General features: G+C 40.8%; 1 long non-coding RNA gene across 4 annotated transcripts in view; it reads left to right on the top strand.

The window, feature by feature from the left end:
- Nucleotides 1–3111, top strand: part of LOC136008257 (uncharacterized) — a 104929-nt gene extending 101818 nt beyond the window's left edge. For all 4 annotated transcript variants that reach the window (XR_010610025.1, XR_010610023.1, XR_010610022.1 and 1 more), the window contains one exon: nt 1348–3111. This is a non-coding gene — a long non-coding RNA (uncharacterized LOC136008257). The remainder of the gene's footprint in view (nt 1–1347) is intronic.
- Nucleotides 3112–20414: the final 17303 nt, after the last annotated feature.

The raw sequence follows: 20414 nt of genomic DNA, 5'->3' as shown, positions 1-20414 counted from the left end.
ATTAGTGAACTGTGCAGGGTATTTCACATGGTGGGTATGGAAATGCAAACGTTTACCCCAGACATGTCACAATTTGAACCAAACCCCATATTCCATCAAAATGGATATTTTTTTTTTTAATTGTTTGAAATATTTAACAGTTTGGCTTTGGGCTGGAAAGCCTAGAAAAAGTCTCCAGGTAAATGAGAATGAGTCTCTTTATCTGTGATTGCCCCATGACATTATAGGATGCAAAAGTGTGTAAATTAAGAAGGTGTTTGGAGAGTGAATGGGGAAAGGAAGGTGTGGGGCATCCCAAGCTTGTTTCCGCAGCCCTTCCCATGAGCCTAGCAAAGAATAGAGGGGACCTTGATACGGAAGCCCACATGGCGAGCACCTGGGCACAATGTGGCATGCTGATTTCTTGCAGGAATTTGCTGCTTCACAATAGCAACCTTCATTCAGTTGGGATCAACGTTTCAAGTAGCTTCAGCATAAGCAGGGCTTGTCCCATTTTGGTGGATATTTCTGGGCTTTTTAATTGGTTTCATAACTGTTGTATGAGCTGTTCCATGGAAGCGCTACTGTACTTGCACCAACAAGCAATATTAAATTGGAAAAAAAATATTAAAGACATGTTTGGTCCCAGGGAGAAACCAGATAATGACTGAGCCTAAACTGCAGTTCAGCAAAACTCTTATTGATTAGGGATTACAGTTTGATGGAGACAAAACCAAAGATCATTCCCGCTTCTGGTTTACCCAGATCAGCAAAGTTCAAGGTAGTGTCAGATACAAATGCATGAGCAAAACCACTTCACTTTTGTTCTGTCCATGAATTGCTTGTGTATTACAAACTATAACCATGTTTTCTTTTGCTGATCATAAAGGAGGAATGACATGGCAAACTACAGTAGTTGCATTTTAAAGCAATAGCTGAGTAACCTGGCAACATTGCTAGTCTATTGTCTATTGTATACATAGTTAAGTATTTGTATTCATGTTTAAGTACTTACAGGACCAGGGACCTCTGCACTGCTCAGAATTTCCCATATAATATTTTGTGCTGGCTCATGCATGATGCCACTCAGCTTCTATGATGTTAGGTCAAATGATGTCATATCACAAGATGTGATATTCCCTGGTACACTGTGCAATATGACAGTCTCTTCAGCTTCTAAACAGAAAGAGACAAGTACTCTTGAAACCTGGATATTCTGCTGCACTGTTATTTGAAAACTTGGAGTGCCTGTTGACATAGCAGTCAGTCACATATTAACACTTCACACAAAAATAATAAAGCACAGAACGTCACCACCCACAATGGATACAATTAACATCATAATTCTTTTGTTCGCTTTACATTCAGATAAATTAAAACCCACACAACTGAAGTCCCTGAAGAATCACCGAGATCTGCACCAAATAAGCTCCTCTCAAATCACCCTCTGAAGCTCATGGAAGATGTGCATCTGTAAGCATATCAAAGTGAGGGTTTCCAGACAAAAGTCCTTGCCTAACAAAGCACTGCCTCTGAGCTTGATAGCTCCAGGACTGACAGCAAGAGCTACTTAGGTGCACTTACCTGCGAATGCTGGAGGAGAAAAGTGGCAGATGTATAGACAAAGGTGGTGTCCTTCCTATAGCAGGTTCTGAAAAAATCGAGGTTATCAATGACATATCAAGCAGTGATCAGCGAAGGACAGGAAGTGAGTGTGAGAGTGGAAAATATGATCCCTGATCTTTTGAGGTCCCTTCCAACCCTTGGGATTCTGTGATTCTGTGATTCTGTGTTTGCAGGAAGCCCCTGACAGGCAGGAATGGTAGCCGTATGTGGTTGCTGTATCACTGCTGCTGTTACAAAACCACTGTGTGCATCTCAACCACACATAACAAAAGCACCCAATAAAAGGTGTAATAGGTGAGGTTTTATTTGTGGAATCCTGTTTCTCAGCTGTTTTGTAATTTAACACATGCCCAGCATTGTGGCCTCTAGGCACAGGAAATGAAACTCAAGAATGAAAATCACCAACCTGTGACCATGTGAGATTAGAAACATTGCCCAGAAATTACACCAAACATTACCAACAGAAGAATAAAATCAGTCAATCAAACTGTTGCTGGGCAACCAGGAGATAACTCTCATCCTATAGAAGGGAATTATACTGCTCCTTTGTCCACTATTACCAATATAATGATCTCTGAGCAGGGTCTACTCTGGCTTTAGCCTTGCAAATTCTTTTCATGCACAGATATCCTGTACACGAGGACAGATAGGGAGAGTACCAGTAATGAAAAACACTGCTAAGTTTTCTGGAAACTAATGCAAAAGGATATTCAGAAGAGAACTCTAATAAAAAGAGCTCCTTGCTGGAGTGTAGCTTTCTGGGTCTTTGCTGTTCCCTAGTTAGGAAGAAAATAAAATATTTCCCAGTGTAAGGAAGAAAAGCATTTTTGATGGAGAAGCCTGCTTTTTGTCTGGATTTCATTCTCTGCTTTTAAGAACTGGACAGGGTAAATGATCTGATCTTTGTAGGCTGATGGACAAAAAAGAAAAATTCTACTGAATTCCAAATATCTGTGCTGTACTTCCCAGAATCACTTGTGAAGTTTCGGTGTGATAATCTCTGTCTCTTCTTGAATGGATTACAAAAATACCCTCTGCAATGGAGGACTCTACCTGGAGAAGCAGAATGCCTTGTCTCAAAATATTCTTCAGCTTCTTAGATGTTGAAGATATTTCCTGAAAGATTATAAACCTTTTCTTCAAGCACACCCCAAGTGTGCATTTCCACCAGCCTTGTTCTTTTCTCGTTGAGAGGTCCTTATAGGTAATGTTGGATGCTCATCAACCTTTCTGTCCCTAAGAAACATAAAGATTCTAATAAGTTCTTTTTTCTTATTTTACTTCTATATAATTTCTAGTGTTGTTCAAAATATAATATTATTCCTCTCCATTAACTTCATAGACAGTTCCTTTGTCTCCTTATCTTAATTTTTTTGTTAGGTTTGTACTAGTTAGGTTTATGAATCTTTTATACCACTGGGATTTTTAGTGCATGCATTTTGCAGCTGTGTTCTCTTCCACCTTCCTCGTAGAACTTGCTGCGAAAATAAAGACATGGCCGTTTTATCCCTGTTCCTCTGTGTGAGCGTTTGGAGCAACTTCTACTATACGACTGGCATCAGTGCTATTCTGAAAGCTGTATGTCTGTATGTCCATCATTGTTTGTCCAAGTATGAACGAAGTCAAGGTTTGTGTGGTTGAAGGGAACAGGCTAGACGCCAGTGTTCTTGCACGAGATCAATTCGCATGCCCCTAGTGCAAATGCTGGCAGGTTTTATACAGGTAAACCTCTATTCCTCTAGGTTTTTTTCCAGTTGCATTGACAAATGCACCCTGCCAAAAAGCCATTCAGGTCAAGCTTGCACATTGTGACTGGTTTTGAACACAAGCCTTTCATATTTGAATGTCTCAACACTAATCCTATTTTCAGTTTTGAAAAAAAAAAAGAAGAGAGAAAGACAAAAAAATTGCTATTTGTTCATGATGATAATAAAATCCGAAGTTTTGCTGGTCTCTTAAGTGTCTATTTGGCTCAGGCAGATACAAACACACCAGAGAAGGTTAGCACAGGTCCCACACTCCATGCCCACCACTGCTGCCCTTTATTCAGTCACCCACAGCTACAGGAATCAGGTCTTCAGGTACAGGTTAATGGGATAATTAGCCAAACAAGATCAAACTTGTATACTGTGTAGAAATGGATGGCTGCTGTCTCACAGCTGCCTGTTGTATGCTACTAGAGCAAACTGCCTTTCTTTTCAATGGGCAATAAAGTAGGAAATTAAGTAGATGTGGGTGATTCTGCCTGCTCGTGATGGTGAGGACAGCTTCACTGGTATTGCATTTTAAAGAGCAAATAATACAATTAGCAATTCTGGCTGGAAGCATATTGGCAGGGAGGTCTTCCGCTCATCGCTCTCCTGAGGCAGGCCAAGTACTCAAGTCTCAACAGCTTCCATTCGAGGATGTTCCTAGGGAACAGTGCTGCCAAGAGAAGGGCTGTCTGCTAAATTGTCCTCATACAGAGGACCCTGAAGACTCTTCATTTTTGGTAATTTTATAATAGAACTGAAATAGACAGTTTCGATAGCCCATGGAGCTTTCTTATAGAAATTGCTTGCATTTCTTCATAGTTCACAGCTGACATGAATCTGACCCATGGTTTGCCTCATGAGATTGGAAGGGAACAGGCATATGTTCAGACCTAAACAATTCCAGGAATCTTTTCAGAGAAAAACATTTTAGGTTTTAATTTGGGGTTTTAGGACTATCATGGATGCTTTTCATTCCGAGATCACTTTTTAGATCAGGTCTTAGTGACATGAGTGAACTGCCCTTTTTATAAAAGTGTGGGCAGAGACTTTATTCACCCTACGCTGATGGATGAGGAAGCCCACAGAGCAATTCTCAGCTAATGCCAGAAACATATTTTGTGGTGGAGTTAGGAATGCCACCCCAGCCTTCAGACTTTTACTAGCGACTTGAGAGGCCATCTTCCACAAGGTCAGTGATTCATGCAGAGTGATTTGAAAGGAATGTGTTTGAATAAGCTTCCTGTGTATTTGTCACAGTTTTTGGCTTTTTAATAATTTTATTATTACTGTGAATTATTTAGCCAAGAATCCTCCATAAATCTTTTCAAACTGATCTCTATAACCTGGGAAGGAACCTGTTCACTATTTTTGTTCATTCCATTGTTGATTCATGGATTATTATTTGGTACATCTAGAAAGTTTAAAATCATGTAGAAAAGGTGATTTTGTTCTCAAATTCATGATTTTTTACCTTTATCATTGTTATGAGAGAGGGCATGCTTGGTTTACAGCACAGGCTCCACTACAGAGCACAGAGGACATAGTCTACTGCTATGGACAGCAGACTTCCAGCCAGGAGAAGCAAGTCTGCCATGCAGTAGACGTGACTCCAGTGCAGTGTATTCAACTGGCTGTAAATGAGTCAAGGAAGCGGGTGAATTTAGTGATACCAAGTCCAGCACAATTGCAGTCAGCCTGCCTCCCAGATGAACTGACTTGAAAGTAGATTGAATAACTCCACCTTACATTGCAGTGATATTTGAGATTACAGTGGAGACATAGACAAGGTCCTTTCTTTTCCCCATTTGAAGCAATTAAAAGCAGTAGTTGTCAGTGAAGGTAGAAGTAATATGATGTGTATGCAGAAAGCACCCTGAAGTATATCAAGTCTTATTGAGCTCACAACATACATTTGGCCTTTTCTTTCTTGCAAGACTTCCAGAACAATCTGTTGCAAGTTTAGTCATAACATGGATGTATGAGGGTATAGAGAATGGATGAAGTAAATCCTTATTTAAAATCTCTGAAGACTTGAAAAAAAAAGGGTTGTGTTCACTTCCAGTAATAGACTGGGGTTTCTAGTCATCCTGCACATTGGAGAATTGGGGCTGAAAACTGTTTTTACTTAACTGGTTCAGTCTTTCCTATATATGACCAGCATGGATACTGAACCTTCAGGATGCTCATAAATCTATAGGAGGTAAAGGCATTATCATCTCATAGAAAGCACTCATTATCTAGTAGCATGAGGCCATGATGTTTGTACAGTCTTCTAAATTGGTGAAAGCATTAATTACACTGAATAATGGTAACCCTGGTATCTTGGAAGACATCTGATACCTTGAATAATTATAGCTTCTGCTAAACAAATTTCAGTTCTTCTCTGAATTTTGATTTTAGGGGACAGAAATAATTTTCAGGTAACACAGTGCTTGAGAAATCAGGATGTGAAAACCTGGAGATTTACCTGTATGAAAGTGATGGACAGGAGCAAAAGACTTCTCCCAGCCACTCCTGATGCGATTGCATATTTACTCTAAGAGATGGAAAGCATTGAAAAATCATTGCAAAAGCAAGCCAACCAAACTCATAAAACACACTTTCAGCAAAGGAACACAACATAACAGAACATGAAATTAAAATTAAAAAATGGAATCAGTCTTGACAAGGATTGGAAAATCTACATGTCAGCAGAAATAAAGTTGTTATTTAATGAGGTTAACAATAGATAAAGTTCCCTAAAGATAAATTGTTATCATATTTGATGACCATTTTATTAAAATGTTAATGGCTTGAGGCAAAAGCAAACTGTTCCCTTAATCTTCCAGAAGAACTGCTTTCTCAGGAATTATATACACCAGAGCACTTGGGATCTGAGCTAACTGTAACAAGCATGTTTGAAAATTGGAGCATCCACAGCTTGTGAATTTGTGACTAAAAGGGAATGGATCTCACATGTCTCAAAATGGCTGTGCCCTTTTCTGCCAAACACAACTTCCACTTGCATTTTCAAATGAAAAATCTGTTGGATTCAATTGCTGCAGTCAAAACAGCTGAGGTGTCAGTGACTGAGGGAAGGATTCTTTCTTTGCCTTCTTCCATACTAACTGTGAAAAAGGGATAGCTTAATAAGGGCAACTGCTGTGATAGCAAAGAGAATGAAAATGTGTTTTCATCAGCACCTCTAAGCACGACAAAACTTTGAAGCAACCTGGCAAGTACACTAAGCGTTCACTGAATTGTGATAAATTGCAATATGATTTGTCTGGGATAAGAATACCAACAAAAAAGCCGCCACAAGATTTGACAAAAACCCATCCTGTACAGAGCAACTTCTTTCTATAAGCACAGTATCAGCTCAGAACACAGCGGGTCTGATGAAATTAAATTAATATCTTGTATTTCCTTACTACACATATCCCTCAAAGCCCTCAGACACCTGAGCAATGAGAAAGAAAAGGTAAAGTAGGAAGCATTTTGTGATGCTAAATGCTGCATTTCTTCCTCATTTACCTCAGTAGTGTAGAGATACATACATAAAAGGTACGTTCTAAATACATGCCTAACACCCAAAACTCCTCTGCCAAAATTTGCAGGAATTTCATAAAAGGGAATGAGTAAGACCAAACCATTTTAGCACAGGCAAGACTGTTTCTATGTTGGAGGAGGGAGGTATATCCTGATTCCAAAGTGGTTCCAGGGATCCAGGACTGGGAGACAGTCTGATGTAGTTCCACCACTGAAGCTGGCTTATGTGTGTAGCCAGCACTCAGACTTCACTACGTCTAGTTTGGGAAGGAATGTTACCAAACCTTATTTCCTTCCTTCTCTCATTTACTCACACAGTTCTGGTGTCTTCAACATAAAAAGGACATGGAACTGTTGGAACAAGTCCAGAGGAGGGCCACGAGGATGATCAGGGGACTGGAGCACCTCCTGTATGAAGACAGGCTGAGGAAGTTGGGGCTGTTCAGCCTGGAGAAGAGAAGGCTGCGTGGAGACCTCATAGCAGCCTTCCAGTATCTGAAGGGGGGCTGTAGGGATGCTGGAGAGGGACTCTTCATTAGGGACTGTAGTGACAGGACAAGGGGTAACGGGATAAAACTTAAGCAGGGGAGGTTTAGATTGGATATAAGGAGGAAGTTCTTTCCTGTTAGGGTGGTGAGGCTCTGGAATGGGTTGCCCAGGGAGGTTGTGAATGCTCCATCCCTGGCAGTGTTCAAGGCCAGGCTGGACAGAGCTTTGGGTGACATGGTTTAGTGTGAGGTGTCCCTGTCCATGGCAGGGGGGTTGGAACTGGATGATCTTGAGGTCCTTTCCAAACCTCACTATTCTACGACTCTAATTTATCATGGAAAAAATCTATTAAAAACAACTGAAAGCATACTCAAGGCCCATGGCAATGATGGTGCACATTTTGCTGTAGGCTTTGGTGGGGTGGGGGGAGAAAATGTGCTTAGAGCAGCCCTGTTTTGGGCCACAGCCAAGGACCCCGTGAAGAGGCGTAAAAGGCTTCACCCTGCTCCAGAAGGTATTGCCTATGGGTGTACCATTTACATGCACTTTAGGTCCCCTGGTAAGATAACACAAGAGGTTATACTGTCTTCTTTTCAGCAGCATTTATTTTTGGTTTAACCAGTCTTCATGTGCATAACCTATATGAAGGTTTTAACATGGGCTGTCTGCTTTCATTAAAAGAGATTAACTGTTTAAAATGAAGCTTCCTCCTCTCCCTTGCCTTCATGGAAAAACCAAGGGTTTCATGGATATATATCTGATCATCAGTCTTTTGGGGAGACACTGTGCTCTTTGTGGAAATTTCTGTGCCAGCTGAACCAGAGAGGGAGCACAGGTATTTTGGTGCAGACATATAAAAGAAGGTTTGCAAGACAGCCCTTTTTCTTATTGTCACATATTAGCATACACTTATTCTCCTTTAGTGCCTGTTTTCCAGGCCAACCATTAACCTTCCTTTAGAGAAACTGCAGTTTTCTGGGCCTGGTTTATTTAACTACTTTGCTACACCTGCAGTTCATTTAGCAATTTCCTTCCACAACAGGTATCAGTCTTCCTCAAAACCTGGGAGATGGTTGAGTGTTAATCACTAATAACACACTCCGTTTTGGTATAATACAAACGTATTATATAATACAAATGTAAGTAGCATTCTCGCCTCTGAGATAACTTTTCTTTGATGTAAAAATCAACTAGCTAATTAGTGCAGTTAAGGAACCCAGTGGGGCAAAAACGATGGTGCATTTCTGCATAATGAAACAAGCAGTGCACTCAAAACACCTTTCACCTGCTGAGGTGATAGGATAAACATTTTCTGTGCATCTGCCTTCTTTCATTGTTGTTTATGCTTTTTTTTTCCTCAGAGCAGTCCTGAATCTGTGCTGCCTGTTGAAGGCTGCATCACTGCATGCAAGGCTGGCCTGTGCATGGGAAATTGGAGGATAGCAGATAAGTGGTAGCATCCTTCTTAACAGAAACTACTTAAGATGCCACTTTTTCAGACCAGTTTGCTTTGAAACAAGAAACAGAGACTAGGACAAAGAAGTGAGCAAGCACTGCACAAATTTTAACAAGTAAGTTCATGTTTCTTGTGTGAGGAAAGCCTTTTAGCACCTTTCCTTTTTTCTAACCTGGTAATTGCTGTGTAGTGCTGCAAGAAATTCAGAAGTGGTACTGTTTGGTAAGTGGATATGGGGAGGTAGTAAAATACTGCGTGGTTTTGTTACATTGGAGCACTTCTGGGCTGTAGTGTCAAGCAATACAGTGCAGCCGCTGGTTTGGTACTTTTTTGTAGACAGCTGGGCAGATAAAGCTGATGTTGACCACATAAAATGTGCACACTGGACTGGGTCCTTTTTGCTTTTGCAATAGTTACAATAATTCAAAAGCAGAATCTGGAAAGAGTGTCAGACAGCAAACTTCTGGGAGCCTCCCGAGTGAGTTCTGCAATGAGGCTGATATGTAGTGGATGTGTCTGCCCAAGGAGCAGGGATGCAGTGAGGTTGGTGTGCTTTTCTGGCTGGAGTCATCAGACTTGAAAGCCATTGGAGGGGTAGCAGGGACACTGCTGTCCACTCATCAGGCTGGCCTGCCACCTCTTCAGATGACAGTCTTTCCTGGGAATGCCAAGCCCAGGAAAGCCAGATTTCTCATGGAGCTTGGAAGAAGCACTACACCTGTGCAGCTATACGTCCGTCAAACCAGAACTCTCTCAAGCCTGGCCAGCTCAAGATCTAGCTAGCAAACATCCACTGGTCTGTGCCCAGCCCAGTGTCCAGAAAGGCTTAGTGATGGAAATTAACAGCTTCCATTGTAGCATTCTAACTACCCCATGTAGGTGAGCCCTCAGAAACCACATTAACCCAAGTTTAGACCATAATCTGAACTCTCTGGCAAAGGTACTCACTAACTAAATGCAGAAAATCTCTGTGATGAGCAGTAGCAGTGCATATAAAATAAAATAACAGGAAGACTGGGGAATAGCAATGGCACATTTTTCCTTCCAAATTGAATTGTTCGCTTCACTGTGAGAAAGAATAATTATCATGTTTATTGATTTTGTCTCAATTAGGCTGGAATCTTAGGCCAGGAACCCTTCTTTCTACATGTCTATAAATGTTGCCCATGTATGGCTATGTCAGCACTGATTTTGCTCTCATAAAGGTACCACAGGTCTCTGCCTGAATTAGAACATTCAAACCTCAACTAAGTCTTAAAGTCTCTCTTTTTCTAGTTCCAATCAGCTAAATTTTCTAGTAAATCGAAAGAAAAGCAAGGAAGCCTCTTAGGTTATTTCTATATGCCCTCGAATGTGCTAAGAACAGAAGTTATTAACTGAAACTCTTTCCTTTTGTATGCAGTGCACATTTAATTCATGGAACCTATCACAACAAGATGCGTTAAGACCTTATACACAGAAAGGTTAGAAAATGTGCATGACTTTCATCAAGTTACATATATTTATGTGGCTGGCATATAGCAAAATAAGACCAGGGTATGAGACAGTGAAGCTTGTGGTTAACTCGAGCACGGTGAGCAGAAGATAAGTATCTGACATGATGAGCACAGATACATACAGACAGCAGAAAGTTTGCTTGGAACTGTGTGTAGTAGTTTCCTACTACTTTCTATGGCAGGGGTGCATGTAAAAGCTATGCATTTAAGCACTGAAAGACAGGCACTCTCAAAGACATCTATCTTCAAGCTTCACTTGTAGAAATGTGGTCTCTCAGCATGACAGGGCCAGGATCAAGTGTGCAAGAGGAGGAGGAACTCAACCACTCCTACAGGCCTAGGAAGTCCTTGAGAGAGCGTAGGTATATTTGTGTGAGATTGCTGAAGAGTCTCTTAACTGTGACTATTTGAATGATGGATACATCAGTGGCTAGGAATATTGTGAGTATCAGAATGACCCAGCATATTATCTGTTCCACTTCTGCATTAACCCTTTTTCAGCTGGGGAGGCACCTAATTCCATGGTTACTACTGGTAAGGGTGAATAGAAGACTCTAAATCTACATTTCTGGAAACTGATTTAGGTCCATTTTCTCTGTTTATTTGAAATTTCTTTTTCTATATGAAGAGATAGAGATACAGATTATTAATGTGTAAAAAATGCAAGGTGATGGGTAACATATTTTGAAGATTAGGAAAAATTCTGGGAAAGGACAGACTCTACCTTAGAGAGATCAGATCTTTGGTACAGAAGTCTGTCAAGGGGTAGATTAGGTAAAAAGTTCTAGTTCTACCTTTCAAAATTTTCATTAGGCTGTTTGATATCAGGAAACATTTCTGTACCTGGTCAGTGATTGGACTAAAATCCCAGCTGAACTGTATGGGAGACAAGTTTTGGGTTGGAAAAACAACCTAAAGACAGCCAGGTTTGTCTGACTAGTGAATGCAATAAGAAAAGGCAGTTAAATAAAAATGTGGTATTCCATTGTGAGAAATGTAGGTGAGCCATGTACTCCATTGCAGGGGTAAAGTACGCAAAGAAAACTGTCATGTTTCAAATTCGTTAGAGCTGTTGAATGAGTGACCATGATGTCTATCTGTTAGCTCAATTTGCCTGAATGTCCTAACATATAGAAGGGGGAGAGGAGTAGCACAGAGGTGTATTAGAAAGACAGTGTTTGGGGTTTTATTTCCTCAATTCATGTTAAAATCCACAAAATGCTTTATAATACCATGGCACATAGGCGTCAAGTCTAACTTGAACCATAGGAAAAGCCCAGTTCAGACGTAGTACAGTGCCCTAGGTGTCTGCAACACACAGGATGAGTACATACAGTATGTGTAGATCAGTATCTAAGTTCTTTCACCTGGACTGATTTGCTTAAATAGCACTTTCAAGAAATTTATAGTCTTTTGAATCTGCTGTTAACAAAAAGAAGCCCAAAAGAAACTCTAAAACAACAACAAAAAAAGCAAACCTAAATCCCATTTTCCCCTAGTGATGCACTAATTTCAGTGTCCAACTTAAATTTTGACTGCCCCAGAACCTGGTGTTTTTCTCTGCATGGGATTGCACATTAAATACAACTCATGAAGCTCTGAGAGTTGCTGTTTTAGAGAAAACCGTGCTGCATGCTTTTGTGCAGGTACAGAGGTACGTGCTAAGTAGGGACTCATCACCTCAAGAAGCCAGCAGAAGACTTTCCATGACCATGAGCGCTGCTGTCTTGTTTCTGTAGCGCTGAGTTGGGTAAAGTTTAAAGGCAGAGTAATTCTGTGCTGTCCTCAGTGCCGGCATGTAGGGAGTTCTTGGCAGCTCAGATGGTGGGTCATAAATTCTCCTTCACCAGTTTGGGGGCTTGATTATTCTTTTGTGCTCTGCTGGAAACATTACTTATGAGAATTGGGGCATTTTAATTTGGCTGTGCTACCACTTTATTAATATTTGAACATCTCACTGTTTTCTGTCTTGGCACAACGGGATCCACAAAAAGAGGCTAAAAGAGAAAACGCTCCCCTCCCTGGCACTGGATTCCTGCCCTTTTATTTTTAATTACTTTGAATTATTTCTGGAACTTTTTATGCCATTTTGAGAATACAAATTAAGTTTTGACTGTAAGAAAGAATACTATAGAAAGCAAGCAAATGTGGCCTTACATGTTCATCCAGAGACTGCATCAAACAAGCAAGGGACAGACTCTTGCCAATCTATCCATTATATCCTGGCATAACAATGATCCATTAGCCTGAGCAAGGCCTATGTGAACTGTATGCACATTTGGCTAGACCCACTCAGTTTATTTAGCCTCTGGTGTCCTCTGGATTAAAGGAGGCACTCATTAGAGAATAGTATTTCTTCCACAAATGCTGTTTTCCATCATCTGAGGGAAGCGACAGAGCTTTTCAAAAGCCTTTGGTATTTGAGGACAAATGCTCCCTTCTTGTAAATGTTCATCCAAGATTCAATAGGTTTTAACCATTAGTGTTTCTAAAAGCAAAAGTTGATCCTGAGGGTAAAAGAAGACCAGAAGAGTGGAAGATTGTGCACCTTTAGCCGGGATTTACTACTTGACTGCAATATATTTCTGTTTCCCAGCAGCTTGCTATAAAAGGTTAAACCGCTGAAGCTCAGACCCCTGACATTTCTGAGGCATACCTTGAGATCCCAAAGTAAAAGTTACCTCATGCACCGGGATAATTCTGTCCTGTGGCTTTCCAGGAGGATTCAGTCACCAAATCAGGAGTCAGAAGGAAAAATCGCCGCAGAATATTCAATAATTATCAGACTGTCAAATGTAGGGTATCCGATTCTTAGTGGCACTGCAGCATCTTTACACCGATTACATAAAGGGCTTTGGAATAGCAATTTTGGGTGCATTTTACTCCCCTTCAGGCATTCAGACTTCAGAATCCCCCTCAGAGGAGAGGGAACCTACTGTATGTGCCAGAGCAACATAGTATTTATTTTCTTTAAAATCACTTTGGTGTATTTTTGGCAGATTCACTGGAAGAGCTATCACTCAATATTGTAAGGGCATTTAAATACACATATCTTTTAGTTAACCCCCCCCCCCCCACTCCCCCCATGAGGTTAAACTCTGAATCTAATAAAAATCAATGTGAGTACTCACATTTTTTCCCAATAGTTTGTGATCTTTGGCTGGAGAAGATGACTTGTTCATATGGACTTTGCTGCCCTAGACAGTAGTTGAATTAGAAGTTTTATGGTAAGTGTGTCAAATTCAGTCCAGATACAATTCTGTTACCCTGAACTGCCAGTTGCGTTGCTATCCAATATGTGTAAAGCTTCATAGGCTAACTTAGAAGACTTCCATTTACTTTTATGTTTTACTCTGAGTTTCAGTCATTTGCCATCAATCGCTTTGTGGTATGCACAAAACATACCCACTTTTGCAATTATATACTTTGCATATTCTGACATATAAATAATAATGCCTAATAAAAGCAAGAATGAGTTTGAAACAGCTGTTTCCCAGGATGTAACTGATTTTGTACTTTCCTTCCATCTTTGGAGCACAAAGTCTATATATAAACCATGTACCATATACTTTTACCGTAGAAGGATAAAGTCCTGAAAACCACAGCTTATCTATACGTAACATTTCTGCAGTTCAGTGTAATTCCCCCTTTCAGCTCAACTCCAGGGCTGTGCTTTCTGATAGTAAAGAATGACCAGGTGCAGCCTCTGTCTCCATCCCTGAGGAATTATTAGGCAATAGCATGTGAGATAGTTGAGATAATAGGGTCAATTATAGCCAGGGCTAAATGACAGACCCACATACCAATTAGCAAACAGGCTGTTTAAAACTCACTGGTTCATAGTGTCAGAGCTTAAATATTATAATGGAAAAAGACTCAGTGGATCTTATTAAGATATTATTTCATTATTGATTTGGTGAAAGGTATTCAATACTCTTGGCTCACATATGAAGATATTTATTGATATAAAAAAGAGACAGATATAAAAAGAATATATGCTGACACTCAAAAAAGGATTTAACAAAAGGAAAAACATCCAGAAGTTTAAAGTTTCTCCATTCCTCTTCCCCCAAACAAAGACCTGTAGTAATGCATCCAAGACTCTACTGGGCATAGGATAAGTATTTCCCACAGTCTTTCAGAAGCGCCAGTGTTACAGCAAGTGATAGTACTGGGAAAGCAGGTGACACGTAGACCGGGTGAATCTGCACAAAGACCACATCTCTTTAACTCTAAAGACCCTTTAGGAAGGGTTCTGTTCTGTCTTGTTTTGTTTTACAAAACAATTTGAAGGTGTTCAGAGGAGCCTGGGAGGAACAACAGGTAGGAGGGTAAGTGAGCAGCAGCCTCCCACCACAAACCGTGAGAGAACAGGGGTAGCAAAGGGGATGCTGCTGTCAGTACCTTAGCTGGTTTCAGCTAGTGCCCTAGATAAAGTCTGTGTGAGACCTCACGTGATCAATCACAATAAAAACCTAGAACTGCATCCAGGAGCAAAGAAGTCAGTGCAGAGGATAAAATACCTTCATAGCCTCTCAGATATGCCCTGCCTGACCTCAGTCTGTTTGTGGAGAGGAAGGTACTGGTAGAGGGCACCTCTTCCTACCCTATATTTGCATAGCTTTCTACTGATATGTCTGTCTCTCTCTGTTCCTCCCAAGTCAGTGAAAGAGTTCAGTGCCCACAGGTAGGTGGGAAGAATTCGGGCCACCATGATTTCATCATCTGCAGGGCTAAAAGGCATTTTGAAATGCTGTGTCTGCAGTGGTGTGTCTAAGAAGAATGGTAAATACATCACCTGGCTGCTCCTACTGCTTCCCATTCTGCAACACTCAGAAATGGGTGGCAGTCTGCCTGGAGTGGGCTCTGCTAGCTAGCAGATCCACATGGGCTAACGGTTTGTTTTGTGTACATTCCCTGAGCTGAGAGATCTTCTGCTCCTTCTTCCTCATGTTACTTCCACCTGTCTGCCTAACTGTACTGCTATCTGCTCCAGCCAAAATCAGCCCTCCAGCAGCCAATCCTGGGATCCAGCAAGCATGAGCAGCAGTCGGTCCCAGCTAAGGAGGATTTGCAGGCGGTGCTGTTGTGCTTTGTTCCCTCTGCTATGCATTGAACAGAAAGGGAACCAGACCCGTTACCATCAGGAGAGACAACCTGTCAGTCTCCTCAACCTGCTTAGTCCCCTCAGAGGGAATAGGAAGGGGCTGCTGAAAGGCAATGTCATCTATTCCTGCCATGTCAGCAACATTTCATACTATCAGAGGCAGCTGATGGAACACAAAGGAGAATAGTAACTTTATTAACCACTTCTCTTGTGCTGAAGTAGAAATCTGAATAACCGGCTCGTCCCCTGGGTTTATTGGACGTGGTTTGTTTTGCAAGTGGGAAAACAATTGCGAGTTTCATGCCTCAATGAGCTAACGTGTTTACACAACACTGCTGACGCAGCAGAAACAGGATACAATATGTGTCAAATATTGCTTGGGCTGCAGGCAAAATAACTGTTGAGCTGAAAGGCAGTGCTTAGTGCAGGACTCCTTTTGCCAGGGGCAGCTGTCTGGTACGTGTGAGGGAGAGGGGAAGCGAGTGGGACTTGGTGTTCAAATCCCGTGTTGCAAAGCAGTTCCCAGAATGAGGAGAAATTTTCCAAGGTAGCTACTGCTCTTGTGATAATGAATAATAGCTATTCCCATCAATTAATTTGTTTAAAGAGGAAGTTGAATGGTGCCTAGATCTCAGCTTCGCCCTTAGGATCTGACTCAAAGCCATTTGAAGCCCATGGGAGACTTCACTGACTTTGGTGTGAGGCTCGTTTCTTATTTTGGGTTGTGAGGAGATAGATTTGCACAGCTTAATTTCTGCATCGGGATGTCTGCACAGCAAGGAGAGAGGGAGCTTTGCTCTTTCTGATGCACAATAACACAGAGCACAGAAAGATGGGCATTTCAGATGATTGGCTTAAAAGAGCTATCCTATAATGGCAGCACAATTACAAGCCTGCAGGGAAAATTTCTGGGCTTTTGTATAAAAAGGACCAAAGAAGAACACAAAAAAGGCTTTACTGAGTTACAGTGCCAGGGTTTCAGTTACCAGTTCTCTTGGAAAGCCAATAAGAAGGCTTAACTAAAGATATTTCCGGAGACCATATACAAAATGGGTGGATATGCAAGAGCAGGGCAGGACACAGAATGGGAAAGAAGAGGGGGGTTGGTGGTGGGGTGGTGGTGGTTTTCAGGGGCAACCCGCTGCAAATAAGAATCACTACAGAAAGTGAACAGACCAGCAAGGAGCAGAGAGACTTTCTGTGCAGAGAAGGGTGGTCTGATGCTCTCTAAAGAAATGAAGAACTAAAAAAAAAAAGAAAAAGAAAGGGAGAGTGAAATCAGCTGCCAAGGAGTGCTGGGGCCAGAAAAAGCAACAAAGCCCTATTTTTAATGTAACTTTTTTTTTTCTGCCAGTAAAAAATCAAATGATAAAATAGGCTAGAGAAAGGAAGCAATTGGGAATGGCTGAAGAGGATTCCCAGCTGTGCTTGCAATCAGTGCAATTCATGACTCACAACATGCTGGCCACATCACTTCCCAGGAGCAACATATTCTCATGAACAAGCAAAACAAGTGAGAGACAATCTTTAAAGGCTTTTTGGATCATTCGAGGCTTAGTTGTGAAATCGCCCATGAAGCAGCTCACTGGCTTTGAGGGTCAGGGTAATCTGAGGATTGGTCAGCTTTGCTTTTCTTTCTGCTTCAGCTGCTGCCCCATCCACCAGCCCTTTGCAGTGCGGCTGAGGACTTCCATTCTTTCCTGTCTTCTGACCGAAAGGAAGATCTGGGAATGAAACTGCTTCACTGGCTTTCAAGCAGTTCTTATCCTTCTTGTTTCCCACAGGGATCATCTTCTGGGGAAAAAAAAGGATCTGAAAAGAATATTTATATCTTTATGTGAAGCCAAATATCTCTTTGCCATTAGAACTGACTACCTGTACCTAAGTCTTGCTAGTTCTCACCTGACTGGTACGTAAATCATCTGATTCAAATGATAACACTGCAGGTCCATCCAAATCTCAGCTTCAACTCAATTGAGTAAGACTGCTGTTTTTACTGAGTAAGATTTCTTAAAACAGAATGATGCGCTTGCACCACTTGCACTTGCACCACTCCACCACAGTGAAATGGTTAGCAATATATATAACTAATATGCAGCCACACTGCTAAAATAAAGATGAAACATTTAGTGCTGCAGTAACCTCGACGTTTTCTCATGGTTGGTGTTTATTTACTTATTCTCATAGCTGTGTAATTTTTTTTCTTCCTCATTTCAGAAGTCTCATCACTGATTAAAGGTTTCACAACCTGTTTATAATAGTGGTGTGGGTCACACAATGACAGTTAGGTTTAGAGTCCAGCTTCTGCAAAGCAGTATTGCTATCATCAGTTTTCTTACCCAACTTTGACATCTCCCTTGCGTTGGAGTTTTCTGTGCAGAGGTTGCAGTTACACCCACTTGCAGCCAGTAATCTCTTTTCCTCAGGGAATTTTTCAGATTGGTTAGCACTCTGAATCCCAAGTCAAAACTTTGAACTATCCAAGGGAACTGGAAAATAGCAAATATGAAACATCAAAACATTTTGTTTTTACTTGACTGAGACACTGAATCCTTTCTTTTATAAGGTTAAAAGACCTATTTTTTTAACATTGAGATGTGAGAATATATGCTTGATAGAGGTACATTTGCAATGAATAAGGAAAATAACACATACGATGCACTAACAGAGAATGAAAAATAAAATAACCAAAAATGAAATACCTTTATACTGTTGGAACAACACGCTCTGTCCCAGCAGAACTCCCCCATCTCCCTCCCAAGAAGCCAAAATATTTTTCATCACTTTTCTTTTAGAAATGTAACTGGATTTTGTGTGGATTTTCATAATTTTTTAACAAAATGCATTCTCGGATGAAAGAGCGTGTCTGATGTCCTTCTAACCAGCTCTCTTATTAGTGCATTTTAGAATGCAATTTATGAGCTTTAATAGAAGGAGAAAGGACCTCTTTTAGGAAAACAAGTTTTCAACTGTAAGGATATGAAAAGTTATATCATGGTAAATCAGGTGACAAAAAAGTGTTGATTATTTTATGCGCTGTAGCTGAATCACATCCTTTATATACATACTGTGAAGATATCAAGCCAATGGGCCAATTAAGTCCAAGGATCTCTGCTCCAGAATGAAATTGATAAAATGCGAGTAAAAGAGGTGGCAAAGCCTCATATTTGCCTCCTATTGCAGTAATTAATAAAACTTCTAGAAACAATGTAAAGCCATTTGAACTTAACATTTTAACTTCTGCTTACAGGTGGGGCCAAGAGATCTCTACTAGTTCTGCTCTCTTTTGGGACACTATCTTTGAGAGTTGCCCTGGACTTCTCAGATTTCTAATGCGTGAAGTCTGAGAGCTGAATTTCAGAGTGAACACAGACTTGTGAAACTCATGTGCTTTTTCTCTTTTCATTTGGGGTCTAATTTCTGGGGAGGCAGGTCATTTCCAAGTCACTGGGAAATTCAGAGCTTAGTATATCAGTAAACAGACCACTAGCTTTCGTTTTTGATCTAAAAAGGAGTTCTAAAAATGTGAATCAGGGGAATACAATAGCAATGGTTTGCCCTTGCAAAGGCCAGTTTCACCACAAATAAGTTACATCTTCAAGACGCTGACTTCCTCTTGACAGACCCCTCCATCCTTCCCAGCAAGTAAAAGGCCAGAGCCTGACCACAGTAACAAAAAAGGAAAGAAAGAAAGGTTTTCTGTTGCTGAGAGATTTCATTAAAAAAATCCATGAAGTATTGACACATCTACTGCTTCTTCTCTTTGGAATTCTTCCTAGACAAGACCTGACTAATTTTGTTTAGTCCAGTCAGCAGAGGCTCCAGGATTGGCTACCTGGAATAACTCTCACAGCAGCATTTATCTCTGCACAGTCTGGGAATATAGGGAAAATGCGAATTACAGTATCGAAATGCTGAGCCAGCAAGAGAAACGAGGAAATAATGTTTCGACTTTCAGCATGAGAAAGGGGATGTATCAGCCTGGCGATATTTATAAGCTGGTATAAAGCTGTTTTTGTCACAGTGGTCATATGTTCCTTAAATGTCAAGTCACAATCAATAACCTCACTGAAATGTGACCCTGTTGGGCATGGTGTAGGAGAATTGGATGCTCTCCAGGCTACAGGCTGAAAGGCAAGAAACAGCAAGCAATTGATGAGAAGCTATCAATAAAACCTCAGTATTGTTTTGAGTTCAATTTCAAGTAATTGCTAGACATCTGAAATTGAGTCTGACAGACATGAAGAGGGTTAGTGTTGGTTCCGGGTAATGAAAGTAGGTTTCTTGTTCAAAATAGCACAATGGGACCTAATAATGAAAATGCTTTCCCCTCCAAAACAAAGGTGCTGTAGGAATCAGTGAAGTTATGTATTTGTGCCCTGTGTCCTTACAGCCTTCTCCTGTGGAAACCCCTCTGTGCTTCACTCTTTCCTCTTTGCTTCTCCAGCAGCTCCAGTTTCTCCCTCTATTCACTGCACAAAGCAACATGTGCCCTCTGTTATTGCAGCATTCACCAAAAATTCCAGGTCAGGGGTGGGTTTTCTATTTTTTTGTTGTTTTCTCAATGATAGAAATTATTCTGGCACAAAATACACCGACTCAATTGTTTTTCAAGTGAATTCTCTGTAAAAGTGTCAGCTCTCTTCACAAAATTGGGACTTACTTCACACCCTAAGTTAAAGCAAAGGTTTAAATGGTACATTTTGCCTCTCCATTTTAGGCAGGTTAAGTGCATATGGGGAATTACAGTAGCAAGATTGAGAAAGGGTTACTTGTTAAGCTGCTCTTAAAGCAATTATCCGTGATCATGTGTTGGAACCCCCTTTTTTATATTATTTAACAGGCTCTGCAAAATAATTTGTCACAATGTTCTTTAGTGATGCATAATTCAGGAAATGAGTCCTTAAAAGAAATGTCTTCCCCCATTCTCGTACTGTTAGCTAGTAACTTGCCAGAACACAAACTTCTGGCAGAAATAC

The sequence above is a fragment of the Lathamus discolor genome, chromosome 2 (assembly GCF_037157495.1).
Source record: "Lathamus discolor isolate bLatDis1 chromosome 2, bLatDis1.hap1, whole genome shotgun sequence".
In the NCBI taxonomy this organism is placed as follows: domain Eukaryota; kingdom Metazoa; phylum Chordata; class Aves; order Psittaciformes; family Psittacidae; genus Lathamus; species Lathamus discolor.
The sequence above is the reverse complement of the archived record's forward strand: the minus strand, read 5'-3'. Positions and strand labels throughout refer to the sequence as shown.